The sequence below is a fragment of the Balaenoptera musculus genome, chromosome 6 (assembly GCF_009873245.2).
Source record: "Balaenoptera musculus isolate JJ_BM4_2016_0621 chromosome 6, mBalMus1.pri.v3, whole genome shotgun sequence".
Taxonomy (NCBI): Eukaryota; Metazoa; Chordata; class Mammalia; order Artiodactyla; family Balaenopteridae; genus Balaenoptera; species Balaenoptera musculus.
Genome location: NC_045790.1, coordinates 6070636 through 6094146, shown reverse-complemented (window position 1 = coordinate 6094146; position 23511 = coordinate 6070636). Strand labels below are relative to the sequence as shown.

General features: G+C 39.5%; 1 long non-coding RNA gene across 5 annotated transcripts in view; it reads right to left on the bottom strand.

Moving 5' to 3' along the window:
• LOC118896692 overlaps positions 1-23511 on the bottom strand; it is a 149534-nt gene that overhangs the window by 67865 nt on the left and 58158 nt on the right. For 3 of the 5 annotated variants that reach the window (XR_005020250.1, XR_005020251.1, XR_005020249.1), the window contains exons 3-4: positions 10559-10650; positions 1328-1450 (exon numbers count right to left, since the gene is read on the bottom strand). This is a non-coding gene — a long non-coding RNA (uncharacterized LOC118896692). Of the gene's footprint in view, positions 1-644; positions 841-1327; positions 1451-10558; positions 10651-11037; positions 11137-23511 lie in introns of those variants that run through there. The other 2 variants (XR_005020252.1, XR_005020253.1) reach the window with 2 other exon arrangements.

The following is a 23511-nucleotide window of genomic DNA, read 5'->3' as shown; positions in this document are numbered from 1 at the left end:
CTTAGAGGGAAGAGAAAAGACAATGAACGAAAAGAAAACTGCATTTTTTAAAAGTTTATACAGTAAAGGCAGCATTATTATATGATCACTTTTGATTAAAATCTTTAGAAAATGGTAGTGTATGTTTCTAAAAAGGTTGTAGGAAAGAATAGTCATCAAAATGTTAATGACATTTTTTCTCAATGTGCAGAAATCTGGGATATTTCCCTTCTCTCTCACTGGCTGATTTTTTTTTAAAACCATGATCATTATTAGCTATAAAATACATGATGAAAGGCTATTTCATTGGAGGGAAAAAAAGAACAACTATAGAAAGATAAATTTCTCTCAATATAAATACTACTTAGTGTACGGAAATTTTTAAGCATTTAAGTGCAAAGAAACATCCTTAGTGTTAATGGAAAAAATAAGAAAACAATCATGAGATAAAGGACATGGCATATGCCAACAGTTGGCCTCATTATACATTCTCCTCTTCTGCCATTACTATATATAAAATAGATAACTACTAAGGATCTACTGTATAGCACAGGAAACTCTACCCAATATTCTGTAATGGCCTATATGGGAAAAGAATCTAAAAGAGTGGAATACGTATAAGTATAACTGCTTCACTTTGTTGTATACCTGAAAATAACACAACATTTGTAAATCAACTATACTCCAATAAAAATTTTAAAATTGTTTAAAAAAGAGATTATAAGAGGCAGATTTAGCAGGAGGTAAGATTGGCCCTGTCTTCTCAAAACCATCACGGAGCTAATTGGGCCAGTCTAGTGGCAAAGATCAGGTAAGATACGGCCTTTAGCCTTCTCATCCAAGACTGCTGATTCAGATTACCTGAAAGTAGCCATAAACAAAAATTAGCTATAACTTCATTGAAGAAAAAGAGAGTAAGTACAAATACACAAAATAATAAATGACCAAGGGGAAATAAATAGATAAAACTTTGAAAATCATGATTCCATGTTGTATAATTCTATGAAAATAAATTTGAAAACCTAGCTAAAATAGTCCCTTTCCTATAAAATACATTTATCAAATTTGACATGTTTCTATTGCTGCCATAAAAAGTCACCACAAACTTAGTGTCTTAGCACAATTTTTTAAAGCAATAATCTATTTATTTATTTATTCCTTTGGCAAACTTAGTGGCTTGACACAAGTTATTATTTTATATTTTCTGAAGGTCAGAAATCCAATGTCGGTCTCCCTGAACAAAATCAAGATGTCAGCAGTATGCTTCCTTTTCTGGAAGTTCTAGAGAATTTGTTTCCTACTCATTCGTGTGTTGCCAGGATTTGTTTCCTTGTGGCTATTTTCTTACCAGCTGTCAGTGAGGGTCGTTCCATGCTACTAGAAGCCACCAGAAGCCTTGGCTGATGGTCCTCACTCAATCTTCAAAGCCAGCAACAGTGGGTGCAGGTCAAGGTCCTCTCACAATGTATCTCTTTGACCACCATTAAAAAAAAAAAAAAAAAGTTATGCATTTTTAAGGTCTCAAAAGATTAAATAGTCTAGGATAATCTTCCCATCTCAAGTCCTTACCCTTAATCAGACTGCACCCTCCCTTTTCCCATGCAACATAACATAGTCACCGGTCCCGGGGAATTGGGGTCATGGAGACACTTTAGGGGCCATTATTCTTTTACTGTAGACCCGTATAAAGATTTCTTAAAAAAAAACAACAAACTTGGATCAATTTCATAGAAGAAATGGGGAACTAGCCCTTAAAAATTACCATGTACAGATGGTTTCACAGAGGAATTCAGACAAACCTTCAAAGACTAGATAATCCAATGCTACTTTAATTTTTCCAAGCATAGACAAGACACTTTAAAAAATTTTATTACAAAGGAAATATGCTATAGATACATAAGCCTGATAAAATAGCATGGTAAAGAAAAAACACAGACCAATCTCACTTTGAAATATTGGGACAAAAAAAAATCTTAAATGAGATATTAGGAAATAGATTCCAATAGCATATTAAAGAAATAATATATCTTGACCGAGTAAAGCTTACTACACGAAAGTAAGAGTGATTCAATATTAAGAAATCCATTAGTATGACCACCATTTTTAAAAAATCTTTAGAAAATTTGACTATTCACATAGATACTGAAAAAAATTCAACAAAATTCAAAACTCATTTCTGATAAAACATGTTGTAAAATAGAAAACCATGGATTTTTCTTCAAATTGATACAAATAAATTTACCTCATTTCTAAAACCAGTCAGTGACTTACTAGGTAAACACCAGAAGCATTTCCACCAAGATCCAAAACAAGGCAAGAATTCCTGCTATTCTATTGAACTATTCAGAACAGAATTGGATTTATTAGCTAATGCAATGAAACAAGAGAAAATAATTGAAGAGAGTATTTTCACATGGTATAATACTTTTCTTGGAATATTGGTATCAGTGATAAAACTATCATAAATAAAATAATTCAGTAAGTTAGAAAGATACAAAATTATACAAAAATCTATAGCCATAATGTATATAAATAATAACCAGTCAGAAGATGTAAGGACAGGAAAAACATCAACAAAAACTAAAAAACATTTTGTACATTAACAGTAATGTACAAAACCTACATGAGGAACATACAAACACTCTTGAAAGACAAAGTGACATCGAACAAATAGACAGCCCTTGCTTTTCATCAGGATGACTCAACAAAAAGATACCAAGTATCCTTCTAAGTAATAGAAATGTAATGTGATTTTTCCAAAAAAACACATATATAAATGAGATTATTTTTTTCCTGGAATTAAGCAAGTTGGCTCTAAAACCCATGTATAAATGTCAAATAGATGCAAAATTACTGATAAGCCCCTTAGAAAGAATAACCAAGAGAGAAGTGATTAGCAGTTCTCTGTATCAAAACATGGCAGACGAATAAACAGGCAGACTGATACAACAGAAAGGAAAGTGTCAACATAAATCCAACTGCCTATGGAAACATCAATTCTAGTTGAGGTAGCATATCACGTATGTGAGGACAAGATGGACTTTTTAATAAATAGTGTCGTGCCACCTGGATAATCATTTAGAAAAAGAGCTGATCCCCCAAATATTAGAAGAACTCTCACAGCAAGAAAGAGCATTTTTTAAAAATTTACTTTTTTCCAGTTTTATTAAGGTATAACTGACAAATAAAATCGTGAGATATTTAAAGTGTACAAGTTCTACACCTGGATTTGGGATTTGGGACGACGTTATGCATGCACATCTCCATTCAACGTAAGAAGATCCCCTCCGAGGCCTTTCCCCCTCAGTAGCAACCCCTTCAGCGGCCCAGGCAACTGCAATCCTAATTTCCTGCACGTGTTTTTCATTTTACTATTTGCCTTCTTGAAGATCCTGGAATGCAAAATAAGCCCATGAAAAGACCATAAAAATCCTTTGATATTTTAAGATAAGAAAACTATCCCTATACATCATAATATCTATTTGAAAACTTTTCAAGCGCAGTTACGTAAGATATTTTTATGAGAATATAAGGTCCTAATTTTAAAAGTAAATTCAGTACCGTCTTTCGTTGCAACCATTAAAGCAGTCAATTATGTGTCTAATTTAACCCTGATTTTAACTTGAAATATCTATACGACAGTAATTGCGTTATTCTCAATTCAATATTTGGCTCTACTTAGCTGTAACTATAGCTGTCGAAGAATTCTGAGCATGGAGTTTTCCATTATTTCTCACTCAAACATACAGAGTTCAAGTTTACTTAATATTATGTTTAATAATTTTGTTTAAACAAGACTATTTATTTGCATTGGTAGCAAAACTGTTGCATTTTTCCCCTAATGTGTTATTCTTATTGTCATAAAGGGAATCCAGGAGAGAATAAGGGTGTATGTTTCCCATCTGACCAGAGAACTATACCCACTTTTGTATTATTTACACAATAATGATCAAGGCCTGGGGCATTTCCTGAGGATGGAGGGCTGACTGGGAGATTGCCTCAAGGCCATTAACCTGGGGCAGTCATTCATTTTCTTAGAAAACCTGGGTTGAAGTCATTATTTCTATTACAAGATCAATAACACACATTCCTCAGCATTACCACCACAACCAAAGAACTCTTTGGAAATGAGTTTTCTTCTGGAATTTTTCTTAAGTACATTCAATCTGTAGGTTATATTTTAAAAGAAATATCACTGAAATCCTGAACAACTTAGTAACATGACAGGCCTCATCACCTAGACATAAATGTCATGAACGTTGGTGACTATTTCCTCTCTGCCCTGACTTAGAAGTCAAGCTAAAAATAGTCTCAGTCTCTCTCCCTCCTTCACTCCCCCTCCCCCGCCTCTCTCTCTCTCTCTCTCTCTCTCTCAAGTTTTCAATGTTTCAATGGAGGTGTAAATCTACAAAAGCACCAGAGCGATCTTCTCTGGTGGCGCAGTGGTTTAAGAGTCCGCCTGCCCAATGCAGGGGACACAGGTTCGAGCCCTGGTCCAGGAAGATGCCACAGAGCAAGTAAGCCCGTGTGCCACAACTACTGAGCCCGCGCGCCTAGAGCCCGTGCTCCGCAACAAGAGAAGCCACCGCAATGAGAAGCCCACGCACCGCGACGAAGAGTAGCCCTGGCTCAGCGCAACTAGAGAAAGCCTGCGCACAGCAATGAAGACCCAATGCAGCCAAAAATAAATAAATAAAAATAAAAATAAAAATAAAAAAGAAAAGCACCACAGGGTGGGTCACACGAATTATTGGAGGGTCAGTGGAAGTATGACTCTATAGTGTTTTCATTAGTGGCATTTTCATGGAAATAAATGTGTGAGAGAACTGTTCCTGCTTAGCAACATAACTGAGATGGATCTTAGAAAACTAGAGCTCACACGATTAAACAAGGCATCTTTTGTCTGTCATGGCTCTTTTGCTCTAAACATTGAGATCTGACCCAAACAGTAGCCTAGGAAGCCAGTGGCATTTGGAGCCCCTGAAAGAAGCAAGAGGACATCTTACATAAGTGTTAAAGAATCTTAGGAAATGCATGTTAGTGTCTAATAGTGTGTGGTTAAGGCAGCACCACACTAAACAGTGTGGTTCCCTCTGCTGATTCTCCAGTTCAGACATAGTATTTAAAAATACGGGCTAACCTGATGGTGCAGTGGTTAAGAATCCACCTGCCAATGCAGGGGACACGGGTTCGAGCCCTGGTCCGGGAAGATCCCACATGCCGCAGAGCAACTAAGCCCGTGCACCACAGCTACTGAGCCTGTGCTCTAGAGCCCGCGAGCCACAACTACTGAGCCTGCAAGCTACAACTACTGAAGCCCACGCGCCTAGAGCCCGTGCTCCACAACAAGAGAAGCCACGGCAGTGAGAAGCCCACGCACCACGACAAAGAGTAACCCCGGCTTGCCGCAACTAGAGAAAGCCCACGCACAGCAATGAAGACCCAACACAGCCAAAAATAAATAGATAGATAGATAGAAATAAAAACACGAAAAATAAGTAAATAAATAAAAATTTTAAAAAATAAAAATATCTAAAGCATCTTCTAGTAGCTGTCATTGGTTTATAAAATAAAATTTGGGTTGTTTAAAATATAAAAAATAAAAAAAATAAAAAAAATAAAAAAAATAAAAAATAAAATAAAAATATCGACTCTGTTCTGTCTCCCAGAAGTTCCTACATTCTTTTAGGCTAAGAGTGATGTACTACGAACTTCCTAAACAGTAAATAAAGGAATTAAAGAAATGTCATCAATCTATTTTCCTAATCTTCAAAATAGGGATACTGTGAATTATAATATGCTCTTCATGGGCAAGGTGTGATTCTGCAACGTAGCAAGGATGACTAATCACCTAGGACACACCAGAAGAAGCAGAGGACGCGGGAGTGAAACCGAAGCCCCCGTCCGCCTCCTTTTCCTTGATCTAACATCCATTCCAGTCACTCCTTACCCTTGAAATAAGGAGCAGTGATACTGTCATAGTCTCGCCTGTCATGTGTTTACACTCACTTCCCTGGAGACAACTGACATAGCCCCAGTCACTGGGTACTGCCTGTCCTCCCTCCCTCGTCTCCCCTGCTCCTACCCCCACTAAGCCGTCCCATCACCCACGTAGTCAATGCACAGATCGGAGAAAGCCGTGAGTCATGGAAAACAAGAGAAGAACAACTTTGAGCAGGAAGGGCACAAGGAATTGGTTGGTGCTGGAGAACACCTGAGGTTAATGGACACCCATCCTTCCCTCATACAAGGGCAAAGACAAGCAAACGACTATGCTGATGAGATGTACAGAAATTAAATTTAAAATATTCTTATCTCTAAGAGGCTTACAATCTATTAAGGGAAATAAAACAAGAAGATAAATTATTGTAACATGAGTTGTTAGGTGATAAGAACCATGGCATATACACTAATATATGAGTGATTTGTGGAGTGCAGAGTTCCTTCTGGTTGGGAGAATCAAGGAAAACCTCATGAAAGAGATGACCGAATGGTCAGAGATTGGAGGAGAACACTTACAAGCAAAGAGAATGGCTTGCAGTGCTAAGGATAAGAACATGGGGGACAGTCTGAGAAGCATGAACACTTTGGTTTATCTAGACTGTGAGATATAACTAGAGTGGAGGACGAGGTAACATCCTAGAGGTCTCCAAAGGCCAGCGTAGAATTACAGGGGGGAGAGGGAAAGATTCTGCACAAGATAATGATGTGAAGAGAGTTGTATTTTAATAAGATCAATCTGGAGACTTCCCTGATGGTCCAGTGGTTAAGACTCCACACTCCCAATGCAGGGGGCCCTGGGTTCAATCCCTGATCAGGGAACTAGATCCCACATGCCACAACTAAGAGCCCGCATGCCACAACTAAAAGATCCCACGTGCCAAAACTAAGACCTGGTGCAGCCAAATAAATAAATAAATAAAATCATATCAGTCTGTAAGAGATGTTCAGAGAGAGTGAACTGGAGTAAAGAACATTGGATAGAAGCCAATTACGAGGAATTTAAAGAGCCCAAAAGTGAGATATTTAGACTTTTAAGTAGCAGAGTAGCAGAGGGAATTGAAAGAAGATTGATATGAGAGCTATTGAATAGGTGTAAGTTATTCTCAAGGTCCTCTCTCTCAGGTTGGGTAGGAGTTCACATTATTATTATTATTAATTATTATTACATCAAAACAGAAACACCAAACAGAAAGAAGATGGCCATGAATGAAGCAGCAATGAAAGTGTCTTGAACCAAGGATTATGATTAATCTAAATCTGTGTCCCTGATTCTTAAACAGAATCATAACATTTAGGAGGTAAACTCCATAGATAGTACCAGTATTCCTTGAGAGGGAGAGTTTCCATCACTGGAAAAAATAGGTTTGGGAGACAAATAAACCAGGCCCTGAAATCTGGCTCTTTTGCTTATAAACTCAGTGACACAGAGTCCCTCATTTAACTCGCTTGAGCTTCTGTTTTCTCATTGGGAAAATGGGAATAATAATGATTACTTGACAGGATATTGTGAGACTTAGATCATATAAGGTTTTTAGCAGATATTAGATGATCAATAAGAGGCAGCTAGATTGGGTGATTGGTTAAAAATATTAGAGGGAAAAGAATAACAGATTATTCCAAGACTTTGGGCGTAGGGAGGTGGCGACAAAAATAATCATGCTTTTAATAGAAATATAAAAGTCAGACAGTATGAGACAGATTTAAGGAATGAGATTTTTCTGTTTCAGCAGTTCTCATTCTATATTGCCTGTTTGTAAATCCCACACCATCAGTAAAGCAAGTCTATAAGATACTCTCTCCTCAATGTCCGTAAATAAATTTCAAGCTACATTTTGCTTTGTGATGACTTTTTTTCTTGTCATTGCTTCTGTTGTTTATTTTTATCTGTTTTTGCTGTTTATTTCACAATATGCTATGGGTAAAATGAAATATAGAAACAGATTTAGCCTCAATAGGTCCTGAAGACCCAGAATAAGGGTGTCTCAGGTACTCATCACCACCCACAATCCTAGCCGAAAAGTATGACTGCTCGTCACCTACATGTACACTAAGGTATACAAGAATTTCTTAAAGATGGTCATTTCTGAAGCTCATATATATTTCACCTGCTTTACCCAATTAGCAACCTATCAGCCAATTGAACTGGATATTTTTAGAAATCCTCTAAGGAAATGCATGATGCCTTGCTGAGTCAAACTTGTTATTAGGTTGATTTTCAGCATCAAGTTACAATTCTTATTGTATCCTTTCGAAAGAAATTGAAGTCAAGATTCAATGAATAAAGTTTTTAAATGTATGGCCCTGCAGTCTTTTTTAAGGGTCCAAAACGTCAAGTTAAAATTTAGATATGAAATCCAATTGATACCTATTTTCTTTCCCATTTAAAATATACTAAATGTGACAAGGCAATGGGCACTCCCATACATTGCTGAAGGTAGTCTAAATTGACACTAAACAATACGTTAAAACACAAAATATCATAGTCTATTCTGTAATATCATTACGGTTACGGTACTAAGAAACCTCAGCTTAACAAAAATAGAGATATTAAAATCAAGGCTATAATGGGGAAAGAGGGGAATGGACTGGAGAGTTTCAGAACTGCAATACCAAAATTATTTTCACTGCATGAAACTTCAAAAGATATTTTTATTCACCCAAGTACAATTTGTTATTTCAAGCTACAAATAAATTTATTCAATAAATGTCAAAAAATAAAATAAAAACTAAAAAATTAAAAAAAAATTAAAGAATAAAATAAAATATACTAAATGTGATTTGGTTATGTGACCTTGTGTGACCCATGAAATATGTATAAGTTCGTGTAGGGAAAAATAAGATTACTCATCAACTGTATTATATCCAGCACCATGTAGAACAATGTATACATATTAAAAATGTGCGTGTAAATTATTTCTGAAGAATATACAAGAAACAGGTAACAATTTCATCCAGAGAGGAGAGGTGGCAGGCTCTGAGACACAGAGAAAAAGGAGACTTCATTTATGCTGCACACACTTCTGTGTCCTTTAAACTGCACTCCTTATACACGTATTACCCGGATTTAAAATCATGTAAGAAATTAAAAATCAGACTTGCCCTCAAATTAAACCCTGAGTACAGAGTCAGACTAACAAGATGAAACAAAGTTGTATAACGTTTTGCTTTTGACACCGGAAAAAGTAAGCAACTAAGAAATAGGAAATATATGATTTATCAGCAACCCTCATAAAAAAAGACAGGAAGATTTGGGCCATCAGTTTAATTTTGTAAACAGAGTCATGTGGCTGTCACAAAAAAGACCCATGTTTGGGTGAGTTCAACATTTAATAAGAATCTACTGTGTGACGGGAACATAAAAATGAAAGATAAAGACCTGTTCTGAAGGAGGTACATACCAGAAGAAAGAGGCATATTAATACATAATTAAATAGAATGTAGTAGGAGCAAAGGGAGGTGTATGCAGAGTCCAAGAGAAGCAGGGCAGACAACATCCAGGAAGGACATCCCAAGGTCTGTAGAGCTTTACTAGCAGTACAACATGCCAAGCAAGGAGTTGGGTACCACACCTCTCCATGTGCTCCCCAAAGCATCTCTGGGTCTCAGCAATTAAATTTCTTGGCCTTTCTCAAGGGCCATCACAGAGAAGAAAAGAAGCATTTCTACGGGACTTCCCTGGCAGTGCAGTGGTTAAGGCTCTGTGCTTCCACTGCAGGGGACACGGGTTCCATCCCTGGTTGGGGAATTAAGATCCCCCCAAGCGCAAGGCGCGGCCAAAAAAAAAAAAAAAATTTCTTTCTTCAAGGAGCCAGTAGCAGTAGGAGGGCGCTTCAGGAAAAGGTCTAAACCAGCTCGATTAAAACCGCTACATCCTTTACCCGTTGGAGACTAGAGAAGGCATTGCATGCTCAGCGGAAAAACAAGGAGGTGATTCCTCATTTGATTCCTGATGCTGTGCCTATCCAGAGAGTTCCAGCACCTCATTATCATCTTCTATAAATTTGCAATAAAACAACCTCACTTTCATTGTGCTTTATGGCCCAAAAAACACTTTTGCATACATTATTCCATGTGAGTTTCACAATAACCTTGAGAGAAAGGCCAGGCCAGGGTTCCCATCCCCTCTTCCCAGAGGGTCACCCAAATGAGAAAAATAAGAAACGACATCTGCGGAAGTTAAATTTACTCAATTTACAGTGCTGTTCTTCATTCATGCATTATATCTTTCTCAATTTGGGGTGTTAAAATGTACTCTCATTTTTTTAGATGATAAGAGTATTTTTCACACCCATAATGGGCAAAATCAAAAGTTGACTATCAACATAGGTCTCCCCCCAAAAAATTCTGGAGATTTTTCTGGTCCATGCAAACCACCAAAGGAGGAGAAATGGATAAGGTAGAGCTTACGGGACTGGCTACAGCAATCGGGAGAAGTGCTAGTGTGTGTTCAGTGAAGAAAACACAGTAGATGGCTGTTCCAACCCCAGAAAAGTGCAGACTGTTCCAGAAGCCATCAGACAAAACTCGAATTACAATCCCACACACATCCCCACCCTCAGCTGATGGAGTCAATTACCTGAAGCCATGAGGTATCTGAAATCTGCTTCAACTGAAACTTCCTGGGTGAATTTCCAAAGTGGCCTGAAATAGCCTTAATTCAGGAACTATCTAGAAGTCAAAAAGCAGAGTCATTGTGGTGAACAAGCCACACGGCACATACTAACGTCAAAAACTAATTGCTATTTATACACAAAACATTAATTTCTGACTGGCTATCCACATACCCTAAAGACATTTAAAGCACTTGAAAAGTAATGAAGCCAAAGTGCGCCATCATGTGCTATCATAGCCATGTGTGGTTTTTATAAAGTAGAAATCATTCATAATTCTGCTTTTACCCAGTTTTCATGAGCTCGAGGGATAATCTGGCAATGTGCAAAATCAACTGATTCCCTAGTTTTCTTTCTAATTTTAGGCCACAAATCCCTGGAGAAACGCTGCATTTACTCCCCCCCCCCCCCACTTTACCTACAAAACAAATGACCAGAGCACAACTTATTTGAACAACGTGGATTAGGGAATGGTTATGTCAGTCCCCACAATGAGAGGGGATCCTCAGGTTTGCTGGATGGAATCCACCCTGAGCGCCCTCACCTGTGGGTACAGGGACACTTAAACAGCAGCACAGTTAAGCTGCAAGGCACCGAAGGCACTGAAACCAGAGCCCTACCTCTGCACTCCATTCACAAAAGCGAACTGATGGTAATTAATTCATGATTAGTTCATTTCAGCTAATATACGAGCCTAAGCTTTTGCTGAATGATGTAATATTTCAAAAGTAGGACTGTGCCATGAACTTTATTGGACTTCCTGAAATCACCAATGTAATTGTTTTTGCTGTTCACATATTAGGCGCAGTCTCCAGGGGAAAAGCTGATTCTTCTCATATAAGACTCTTTCCCCCGAGTTTGAAAGTCTGTCATCTTTCTCAATGTACTCACTTCGTTAAATAGTTTACAGCTTGCAAGAGGGTCACAAAGTCTGGGTAACAAAATGACTGTCCTGACAGATTTAGACAATAAAACCACCAGATTGTTATATAAATGTTTTTCTCAGAGGCCGTTTCTGAAACACATACTAAATGCAAATATTGAAACACCTGCATGCCAAGCACAATTCTTTTAACAGATGTTAATCCCTGTGCATTTAACCAATGGATTTCGATCACATAAATACAACTCACCCCCTTCAGACCGTCTTGGAAAACTACCAATTACCTTATTTCACTTTGACAAAGAAACTATTACTCTCTACATCATAATTTTGATTTTATGGTTTAAAATGGGACTATCTAAAAATGCAAGTAAAAAATACAAAAAGTCAACTTGAAACTCAGGCAAAGCCTCTATATGTAAGTTGTCCACTTTTAGCGTGGAAAATTTACAAAGATTGATAGGGTTACAAAATTTAATGCTTTTTCTTCGTGGCCCTGAACATTGAGATTCTTCATTTAATCCATCAGTAATCGGGACAATCCACTGAAGGGTAGTCATCTTTTTTCCTCCATTTCTGAGTCCTGGTGGGTAACCTGGCTCATAGTTAAAATCGTCCCATATCCCTTGGGTCACTCCCTACTTGGGGGACACTTCTAAGGGCTGATTTTTTTTAACAGATTTTATTTTTTAGAGCACTTTTAGGTTCACAGCAAAATTGAGTGGAAGGTACAGAGATTTTCCATCTAACCCCCTCCCCCTGCCACACACAGCCTCCCCCATCATCATCCCCCACCCGAGGGCTACATTTGTTACCACTGATGAACCTACAACACACATCATAACCACCCAGAGTCCATCGTTTACATTAGGGTCCACTCTTGGCCTTGTATTATACATTCTACGGGTTTGGATAAACGTACAATGACATGTATCCACCATTATAGTACATACAGAATTGTTTCATTGCCCTAAACATCTGCTGTTCTCTGCCGATTCATCCCTCGGCCAACTCTGCTCTTTTTAATTCTTCTTCAATCACCTCCCCACTTTTCCAGCCTCGAATCTTCCTTATGACTCAATTGTTTAATAATAATGAAAAGTACCCTTTTGGGGCCCAACTGTATGTACCAGATGTACATCCACTGGGTGCTTGACACCCATTATGTCATTTAATTCTCAAATGTTCCAAGAAGTGGGCTTTATTTTCCACATTTACTGATAACTCTGCAAACTCATGTAATTTAACCTGACTCAGTGCTTAAGTGGTGCAGTCCGGATTTTAACCAAGCCCCAAAGCCTATGATGCCCACTAGGCTAAAGTGCCTCTCACGCATCTATAAAATCATGTTCTATAGATGGGCCTTCTAATTCCATTTTAAAACATATTTTGCTTTTTTATAGATATGCAGAAAAAAAGGAAAAATATTTACTTAGGTTCCTGACTTACTTCAAGTACACATGCTGGTCTCATTCTCTGCTTCTGTACCAGAAGCCAGGTTGACAAGACTCGCCCAGTGCAGATACCTAGCTAATTTTCAGCAAACATGGACTTGTTGCTTGATTAATTCATATCGACATCGATTGTGCTCACCCACAATTTTGCCTTCCACCGTGCTGCCACATGTCTTCTTCACACTGCTGGCCCTATTTAGGCAAAAAAGCTTCTGGATAAAAGTAGAGCCACCCTTGTCTCATGAGAGTCCCTTCCACCCCTTATGTTTAATCAGAGATAAATCAACACGAGTCACCAACACACCACGATTAAACTCCAGTAAAGCCAAGCCAAGATTTGGCTGTAGAATCTTGGCATGCTACAGCTATGAAATCATAAAAACTTTCAGATTCTTAGTTAGGAATTCTGTTTCTTTGCTCATTGTAGCATGACAAATTGGAAAGAATGGGCAATTATTTTTCATTTTGTTACCATGGACAATCTTTCCAACTGTGGCCCTTTCATATATATGAAAGGGCCACATATTTCATATATATATATATATATACCATCTGCAATACTGAGTGCTATAGTAGTACAAAATAAGTTCCAAAAGTGGTTTCTGCCCTCAAATACCCTAGACCCTCCTTGAGAAAAAAATGTTGACTCATATGAAACCATTAGTAACAGGGAAGTATATATTAGAAGACTAATAACAAAATCTTGATAGAGGTTACAATGAAAATCCAGAGAGAGAGAAGATTTCTCTAAAATGCAAGGGTACAAATGAACTTATCTACAAAACAGAAATAGAGTCACAGATGTAGAAAACAAACTTACGATTACCAGGGGATAAGGGGGGGGAGGGATAAGTTGGGAGATTGGGATTGACATACACACACTGCTATGTATAAAATAGATCACTAATATAAGGACCTACTGCATAGCACAGGGAACTCTAGTCAATACTCTGTACTGGCCTATATGGGAAAAGAATCTAAAAAAGAGTGGATAGATGTGTATGTATAACTGATTCACTCTGCTGTACAGCAGAAAGTAACACAATATTGTAAATCAACTCTACTCCAATAAAAATTCTAAAAAATAAAATATAGGCACCAAGAAGGCTGGAAAAAAAAAAAAGTAGTTGTGAAAATTTTCATTTTCAGGGACGGATAGTACTTGAGTAGATATAAAGGCGTGACACCACTGTTGCGAGACAGCAGGTCTGTCACATTTCTGCGTTTCTTAGAAGCAGAGGCGCTAATTGCCACTGTTCCAAACTGAGGGTGTTTGCATAACTAACAACCTTGGAAGACGGAGATAAATGTCTTTCTCTGGGGCGAAGGAGCAGCATGCTTACTGCCCACGATAAAATATTGAAATAGCCGGGCTCCTTAAGCTCAGGGTTCCTCCCTGTAATGCAGCCCGTGAACTGCGCGGGCATCCGTAGCCCTCTTTATGTGGCCGGGTGGGAACTGGAGCTCGGGATACTTCGGCTGCTGCTGTTGTCGTGAGTCATGAACTAAGTCAGGCTCACTTGTCTGCTTGCCAGTAGGGTAAAACATCAGACCCTTCACAATTCCTAACAGGGGGGTCTGAGACAGCGGCCACAGTCCTCGGAACAGGCATACTCAGGAGGAAAGAGAAAAAGATGTGAGTCTGGCTCCCTGGAGCTCTAAACACTATCACTGGAGTTGGCCCTTATAACTGAACTAAGAGCGAGCCAGCCAGATCCTAGAAGTGCATTCATTCCAGCCCAGATCTAAACTGACTACATTGTGAGAGGAATTTTTTTCCAGGTTCCATTTAATGGAATGGAATAATCCATTTAGTTACGTTATCTGTGGCAGGAAAGAATCAATTCACTTCCCTAAAAAGGACTACCAGGACAAGATGGGACTTACAAAAGCTTTGACCCTCTGTGACTTTTACTGCTCAAAATAATGGGGAAAAGGGCACCGAAATGTTTGTCTAGTTTCTTCTCGGTGAATTAAATTTAGACCTTACTAGTCATGATTCCCTTTCCAAGTCAGTCACAGGAAGTTCAGAGCCAAGCACAACTCGGCATTATTCACTTTGGCCTGAGTTGTTCTGCTCTAATTCTCCCCAGCCTTGATCTCCATGTTATATTTCCTCTGTCTGGACTTCGTATCCATGCATACTTTTAACCTTACTTTACACATTCATGTGCATCACCTCAAATCTTTTCTGGAACGGGGTAGACTATGAACTAGTCAATAATCGTTTATTAATGATTGAAATCATTATGCAAGCTTTGCTGAATATATTAACTGCTTGTGAAAAATTTCACCTCCTTTTCTCCATATTCTTCCAAAGGAAGAAGTGGAAATTCAGTCAGATGTGCCCTGAGAGGGCAACGTGACTGCACACTTTGACTTCTAGATGCTGCAAAATAATTTTCTACTCATTCCGCAAACAGTCCAGGAGCCAGGGGAGGGAAAAAGGAGGTCAGCGTGAAACAACCTCGCTTCTTCCCCAAAGTTTCCCATGATTGTGGAGGGACAGCATGCCCTCCAGACCATGTCTAGATGCCGTAGACATCTAGACATCAACGATTGTTTGTACATAAAAGTGTACAGAGAAGGGGCTTCTCAATTACTTGTCATTATCCGGGCTGATGGCATCACATCAGTAACGTGTCCCGCTAAATTGTACTTTTCACCTTCAAGTCCCTTTACAGGCATTATCTAAAATTTGTTGACACAAAGTACCACCTGGTTTAATTAAATGGAAGTAATTCAGGGCAAGGAACGGTGCCTGGACGATTGGAAGATGCTTTCCAAATGTTGTTCTTCCAATGGAAGTATGTGGAGTCCGTAAAATAACAATAATTATTTCAGCACCATAAATCAAGCTAAAATCTTTGTTTCCAGAAATGTCCAGTAGGACGAACACCTTCCAGACCTAAGTCATCTCAACAAAGTCCAGCTGTCTGCCATAACACTGGAATTTCTGTGTTTCTCTTTTTTTTTTTTTTTAAATGAGAAAGTACCTTTGGAGGCAGGAATGATAGGTGAGATTTACATCATATTTAAGAACCTAGGAAAAGGATAAAGAAGAGAAGGATAACTGTAATACTTTGAAAAAATCATTTTTTAATTTTACTTAGAATGATCTCTAAAATGTAATGGAGTATGCAAATATAAGGGATGCAGGGTTGAGGGTGCGGGATGTGATAGAAGGTAGGAAAGTACTCTGTTTTTAACCATTTTGTACAAGACATAAAAACAGATGTGAAGAGAGAATCCATTTAAGATTTTTCCCATAATCAATAAGCTAAGATTACACCTACTGAGGGTAGTAGTACACTGCAGAGGATCCAATCCCATAGACTGGATCAGCCAAAACTGGGTGCCATTACTTCCTCTCTGTGTTCCTGACATGTTACTTAAACTCTCTAAGCCTCAGTTTCCTCATCAGCAAAATAGAGCTGGGAGGATCTTGTAAAGCACACATGACAGGATACCCAGAAAGCACACAGAACCGGCCTGGCCACGTGAGACTCCACAAGTGGTAAATTTTGTTATTAATACTTGATGATTTAAGGATAAAATGTACTGCAACAATGCAGTGCTAGATACAGTCTCTATTTGTGATTTAATGGCTATACAGTTAAGCCTATGTTATAGGCAGAAGTCTCCTCTGTTTTCCAAGGTGCCTACATAAATCTGACTGTGTTACGCTTACAGAGACCTAACTTTTTCAGACCACTAAAGTTGCATTGAATACTAAAAATGTGACGTGGCCTTGTATTTCCCAATAAATATTGGAAGCCTGGGTTTGTCACTTTGTCTCTATTATACCAACTTCACTAATTTAAACAGATGACAAATCTTCTAAGTAGAGCCTTCCTGGAGATTCCCAAATGCAGGTAACACATTCTGAAAGTTTCTCGAACATTCAACACAGTACTTAATTTTGATTATTTATCACACATCTCAATAGACATTTCAATATAGTCTATCTTGATATTCTACAAATAAGACACATTAAAGGTATAGGTGCTGTGTTTTAAGAAAATCCAAGAAGCAAGTTGTTTTCATAAAACCTGACTGGATGACCAAATTAACTACAACATTGATGCTACCTATTTTTCCACTGTGAAGTAGTTATGTTTAAAGAGATATGATTTCGTCAAAACTAATCACTGCAACAAATTTCAATCATATATTAAAAGATACATATAAAAAACAGGTAAATTATAGTGTAATGTGTGTTATAAAAATGCAGTGGTGCTTATTCTACAATAGCACTTGGGGCTTCCCTGGTGGCGCAGTGGTTAAGAATCCGCCTGCCAATGCAGGGGACGCAGGTTCGGGCCCTGGTCTGGGAAGATCCCACATGCTGCAGAGCAACTAAGCCCCTGTGCCACAACTACTGAGCCTGCGCTCTAGAGCCCGTGAGCCACAACTACTGAGTCCACGTGCTGCAACTACTGAAGCCCGCACGCCTGGAGCCTGTGCTCCACAACAAGAGAAGCCACCACAGTGAGAAGCCCATGCACCGCAACGAAGCGTAGCCCCTGCTCGCCGCAACTAGAGAAAGCCCACGTGCAACAACGAAGACTCAACGCAGCCAAATAAATAAATTAAATTAAATTAATAATACAATAGCACTTGATCTGAAAAGCTGCAAAGGAACTGCAAATTAGTGGCAGAAGTCACCGTGACTTGAAAACCAATCCATAATTAAAACGAAATAGTTCTGAATTTCAATATGTCAATGAGAATAAATGGTTCTGCTTAGAAAATTTATATTTACAAATAATGTAACAGGATCAAGCAATTGTACAAACTGAGAAAATATGTAATTGCCTATTAATTAATTAAAGACTGTGGCCACTCTGTGGATTATCAAACCTTTGTTTTCTCCTCTTCCACGTGGCTAACTGCCTTTGGCTGGCCTCCCCAATGTGAATTGGTTGTAGCCTGATGTCAGGGATCCACACATTTTCTATCCAGGGCCAGAAGTACATAAGTTAAGCTTCACAAGCCATACAGCCACTGTTAAAAGTACTCAGTTCTGCTATCGTAGCATGAATGCAGGTGTAGACAATATTCATAGACAACACGTAACCAAAAGGATGTGGCTGTGTTCCAATAAAATGTTATAAAAACAGGTATCTGACAGATCAGTTGACTCTCCATCTTCCTTCTGCAGAGAAGATGATGTTCTTACTCTCTGATTAAGTCAAGGAAGAAAAAGGAAATGCATAAGCAACATAGACCTGACCCAGATGTTCTCTCAGATATCTGAAGATCAAGATGAAGAACAGGAGTTGAGAATCTCCCTGCCAATGCAGGGGACACAGGTTCAAGCCCTGGTCTGGGAAGATCCCACGTGCCGCGGAGCAACTGGGCCCATGAGCCACAATTACTGAGCCTGTGCGTCTGGAGCCTGTGCTCCGCAACAAGAGAGGCTGCAATAGTGAGAGGCCCGCGCACCACGATGAAGAGTGGCCCCCGCTTGCCGCAACTAGAGAAAGCCCTCGCACGGAAACGAAGACCCAACACAGCCAAAAATAAATAAAATAATTAATTAATTAATTTTTTAAAAAAGAAAGATGAAGAACAGGCTTAGACCAATTGAGGTCTCATTGAGGTGACCACCCACCTCAAATGTAAAAGTAGCCCTAATCTCATGATAAGTCTTGCTGCTGAAAGATTTCTTTGCTCTTTGGATGTGTAGATCCCACAAAGATATATTTGAAAGCTATTTCTGAGGCCTTTCCTCAAAGAGAATATTTCTGGAAAGCATAAAGGTTTTTCACTTTCTAACTCAAGGGGCTCCTTTCTACAAGTGACAGTCAGAAATCATTAAACTTGCACTCAATCTGTTATCCTTTTAAGCTTGGAAAAGACAAAATTCAAACACTGGCACCTAGAAAGGAAACACCACGGGCAAATGTTTTTACTTAATGAGAACTAAGTGTCGCTCTAACTAAAATTTGGATTGGAACTCGAGTGTTCTCATAAAAGCAATATAAGGTAGGAGTATGCCCGTGTTTTCACACACCCGTTCATTCATTTTCTCCACAAATATGTACATCAAGTGCTTACTCTGTGCCAGCACCATTCGGGCACTGGGAACACAGTCACGTGAAAACAGACCTTACATTCCAGTTGGAGGAGACAGAAGAAAGACAAAGTGAAAATGTGAAATGTATGATGTATGAGATGATGATAAGTACCTAGAAAAAAACGAAGTAGGGAAGGAGAGTAGGAAATACAGCGTCTGGGAGCTACAATTTCACAGAAAACAGCCAGGGAAATCCTCATAGAGAATGTAATACTGGAGTCCAGACCTGAAGACAGTGAGGGAATAAGTCAGATACAGGAAGAAGAGTGGTCCAGGCAGAGGGAACAGCAAGTACAAACGCCCTGAGGTGACAGGGTCCCCGATCTGTTGGAGAAACAGCAAGGAGGCCAATGCAGGGAATGTATGGTGAGAAAGGAGGGCGGAGGGAGACTCAGTGAGAGAGATGATGGGGCGGGGCGGGGGAGGAGCGTAGGCAGACTGCCTTACAGGGTTTTAGCAGAGGAGTGACCTTTTCATAGATCATTCTGGCCACTGTGTTGAGAACAGACTGAAAGAGAGTCAAGGACAGAAGTGGGAAAACCAGTTAGGAGAATATTGCAGCAACCAGGTGAACTATGTGGTGGCTTGGACGGAGATGCTAGCAGTAGAGATATTCCTGTATATCTCCCAGAATAAATACATCCTAGAGGGGACCTGGAAAGAAACAGGGAGATGGTCTAAAACACGATCTTGGTGCAATTCAGCATCCTTCGTTTAGTGAGGGATCCGAGAGGGGCTTTAGGGATGGCGAAGGGAGCGGGTCTGAGAGCCACATGCAGTATCTCGTAGGGTTTTTCTCTGCACTATCAGAAATTCTGTGCTGATAACATTCAGCCTGAGCACGTGAGGAAAAGGCCCCTTACATTCACTATCAGTTTCTGGAGTGAAGTGCAGACTCCAGCATTTGTAATTCAATCTGCCTGGGTCCATCACCGCTTCACTTCTTCACCACCTGCTCTGGATTAATTACAGGGCTGATGAGCTTTACGTGGATTTCCTCTTCAGCAGAGTCAAATGATAGAAAGCTTGCTTTTGGAGGTTGGCGGTAAGGAAAGGGGTGGGAAGTTCTCCATTCTCTGACTCTTCAGTAGACTTGATAGAGTCGTGCTACCCTAGAGCTGCCACGGGCAGAGGCATTGCTTCGTGGAACGATCATGATCACCACCATTGTGACAGTGTCCTCCACAATGCCTAGAAGAGGGGCCAGTAATTATTGGCTAAATCAAATTTGAGTTGCACAGCATGTTCTATTCATTTCTAGATAACAGATCTATTTGCTTCTTACAGTTTCGATGCTTTCTTATTTATGGTTGATGGTTCCCAAATTTAACATTTTTTTAAACTATGATACATATGTTTGCTTTGGTAAGATATGATTCTTGTACCATATTTATACTTTATCCAAACAGAAGAAAAAGCAGCAAAGGACAATAAAACCATACCTTGTATATGGTCCTTGAATAGTTGGTTTCTAAACACTTGTGAAAGAATTATAAAATTTAAGATAAATATAAACAAACATGTATATTATAGGTTCACTATACAAGCAAGATCAAATTGTTTTCCAGTAGATTAATAACATGGCATAATGGTCATACGGTATCCTGATCACAATAACTATTCAAAGATTTGACAAGTGATTGATTGGTGTTCTGTTCTCATAGACTTCTGCATTTGGACTTTCAGGGATAGTCAGTCCATCCACATTCATAGGAACCTGGATGTTTCTGGAACTGTATAATTTAACTGCAATAGTAAAGAGAAATCTGTTTCGGAGATGAAATACTCATTCCCCAGTTAGCAGGTGCTGGTGGTCGTTGTCAGGCTCTCTGTAGAAAAAGGCAGAAAATTGAGTTAAGGGGGCCTGATGCAGCTCTCTATTTTTATACGTGAGAAAAGTATGAGGCAGAGGGTCATTTAAGGAAAATAAAGTGAAAAGCATGGTAGGGGGGCGTGGGCTGAGGCCAAGCGCAAAGATGCCACGTGCCAGTCTGGAGAGGCGTGGGCCGACGTCAAATAGGAGGGTGACATGGTCGGATTTTAGAGCCATCGCTAGGTGATGTAGGACGGATCCCACAGGCAGGCCATGAGTATCAGCTGTTCCCTGGAGTCCGCGCTCTCATGTCCCGGTGCCTCGGTAAACGTCCTTCCCGCGGATGGAACCGCCTCCCTTCCTTGTCCCGCAGACCCATCCTCTTTCAAGTCTCCGCATAGGCACGGCCCCTTCACGGAAGCCCCTCGGCGGTCAGTCCTTGTCCCTTTGCTCTCTCAGTAGCCTTCTAGAACACGGTACAAAGATTGTTAGAGTATCCGATTCCTCTGTTAGACTGAGGGTCCTCTAAAAGCAGGGGCTGAGTCTTAGTTACGTTTGGAATTGAGGATGCCTCGCTCAGAAACTAGTCGTCAGAAAGTGCTTGTCACGACAGTCGGCAAATGTATAAAGGGGGCAAAATTTTACCTACCTCCTCTCTCTGTGTCTCCACACCTGGTGTTGCCTCCTCACCCTGTCCTCTGTCTTCGGGAGCCCCAGAGCTCTTCATTTAAATGTCCCACTGAAGCCCGTCCCCAAACATCTCAAGGTCTAGAACTGTCCCTTTCCTCCGCCTCCCAAGACCTGCTCATTGCTTTCCAAGTATCAGTACTAAAGCTGATCACTGGCTAAACTAATTCATGTTGGATTGTAAATGACACAGTTTTCCTTTGGGGAGCTAGTGCCTAAAATCCCAAGGAAAGAATAACTAATGGCTGAATCTCAGACACAGTGGCTGTCCAGCAAGGGCAAGAAAGGCAGGTATTTCTCTGCTCTGGTGTACAGCCAGGGATCCCCCAAATCACATTCTGTAGGCAGCTATCAACAGCGTCAACATGTGGACATATGAGAACTGGAAAAAAAAATGTTTTCATTTCACAAACTCATGGTTATTTCAGGACTTCCCTGGTGGTCCAGTGGTTAGGACTCCGAGCTTCCACTGCAGGGGGCACAGGTTCGATCCCTGGTCAGGAAACTACGATCCCACATGCTGCACGGAGTAGCCAAAAAAAAAAAAGTATGTATCTGATGATATCCTGGGATCAAATCTCCCAGGCAAAAAAAAAAACCAAAAAAACACAGTTATTTCCGCGTTCCTCCAGCACATGTATTTCTTAAAAATAAATATGAGGTTTTGCTATTCAAAATAACTATAACTTCCGTGATGTTTTGGTGAGGAAATGATATTTTCCACTCACAAAGGAATAATTAACTGCACACATCAACATGAATGAATCTCAAAAACGTAGAGCTAAAAAAAAGGAAAGTCCCAGAAGAATATACCCAGTATGATTTCATTTATTTGAAGTTCAAAACAATCAAAAATAAAACCAATTTCTGGCTTCAGGAGGCATTCATAGGTGGCTAAACCATACAGAAAAACAAAGAAATGATTAGCACAAGATTCAGGCAAGCAATGACCTCCATGAAAGAGGCGGGGACAGAAGGAAGTCTTGGCTTCTAAGATGAAGCAATATTCTGTTTTCTCACCCAGGCAGTGGCTATTCATTACACTGCTTTAAACTGGACATATGTCCTCCCTCAAATGTATGGCACGTTTCATAATAACAAAAGAAAATGGAGCACTCTAAAAACTGTACAAAGAAAACAATAATCACCCAACACCCACCGCCCAGGGTTCAGTATTAACAACCTTCAAGTCATCTTTCTTTTTATACACAAGCACCCACGTGCACATGCATAAAATTTTATGTGTATGTAAAATCATATACCATAAATACAGTTTGCAGCTGGCTTTTTATCCCACAACACCCATATACATTGTTGCAGAATGAACTCCATGATGCATAATTGAGTGAGAAGAAACACTGTGAGCTTACTAAGAACTCACACAAAAAGGGACGTTCTCACCCAACGTGATTAAATACATTTCCCTCAGATCTCCAGCATTCCCATGACAAGAGAATTTTCTAAGTTCCAAACAAATTTCCAGAGATGCCACACAAAACCGATCTTCCCTAAGACAGTGAATTTAGCTCTACAACATCTCTTTAATCCACAGTCAAAGCCAGACTTTTTTAGCTTCTAAACTAAATAGTCTTTTACTATGGAACAAACGTGCCAAAAATGATATTCATCATTTTCAACACAGAAAAAAATAACCGTATTACATCAGAGCCCATAAAATATGGAAAATGGAGGAGTGAGTTTCTCACTTCTGACAAACACATCATGTGTAAGGCACAGACATTCGGCATTTCAATTCTGTTCCGTTAATGACAGAACTGTTTCCATCTAAGACCCCAAATTATGTCTCAATCATGGCAACATTTATGAAAGTTAATTGCCTGCTACTAGCATGTTAGTAAACGATTGTTTTAAACTGACATGGCTTCTGGACCAAATTATTCCCATGATCGAACTTTTTGCTGGCCAGAGCCTCAGTAAATATTTCCTAGGAGCTTGAATTTTTCAATACGGCAATCCACAAGTGGTAACCATACACTTCA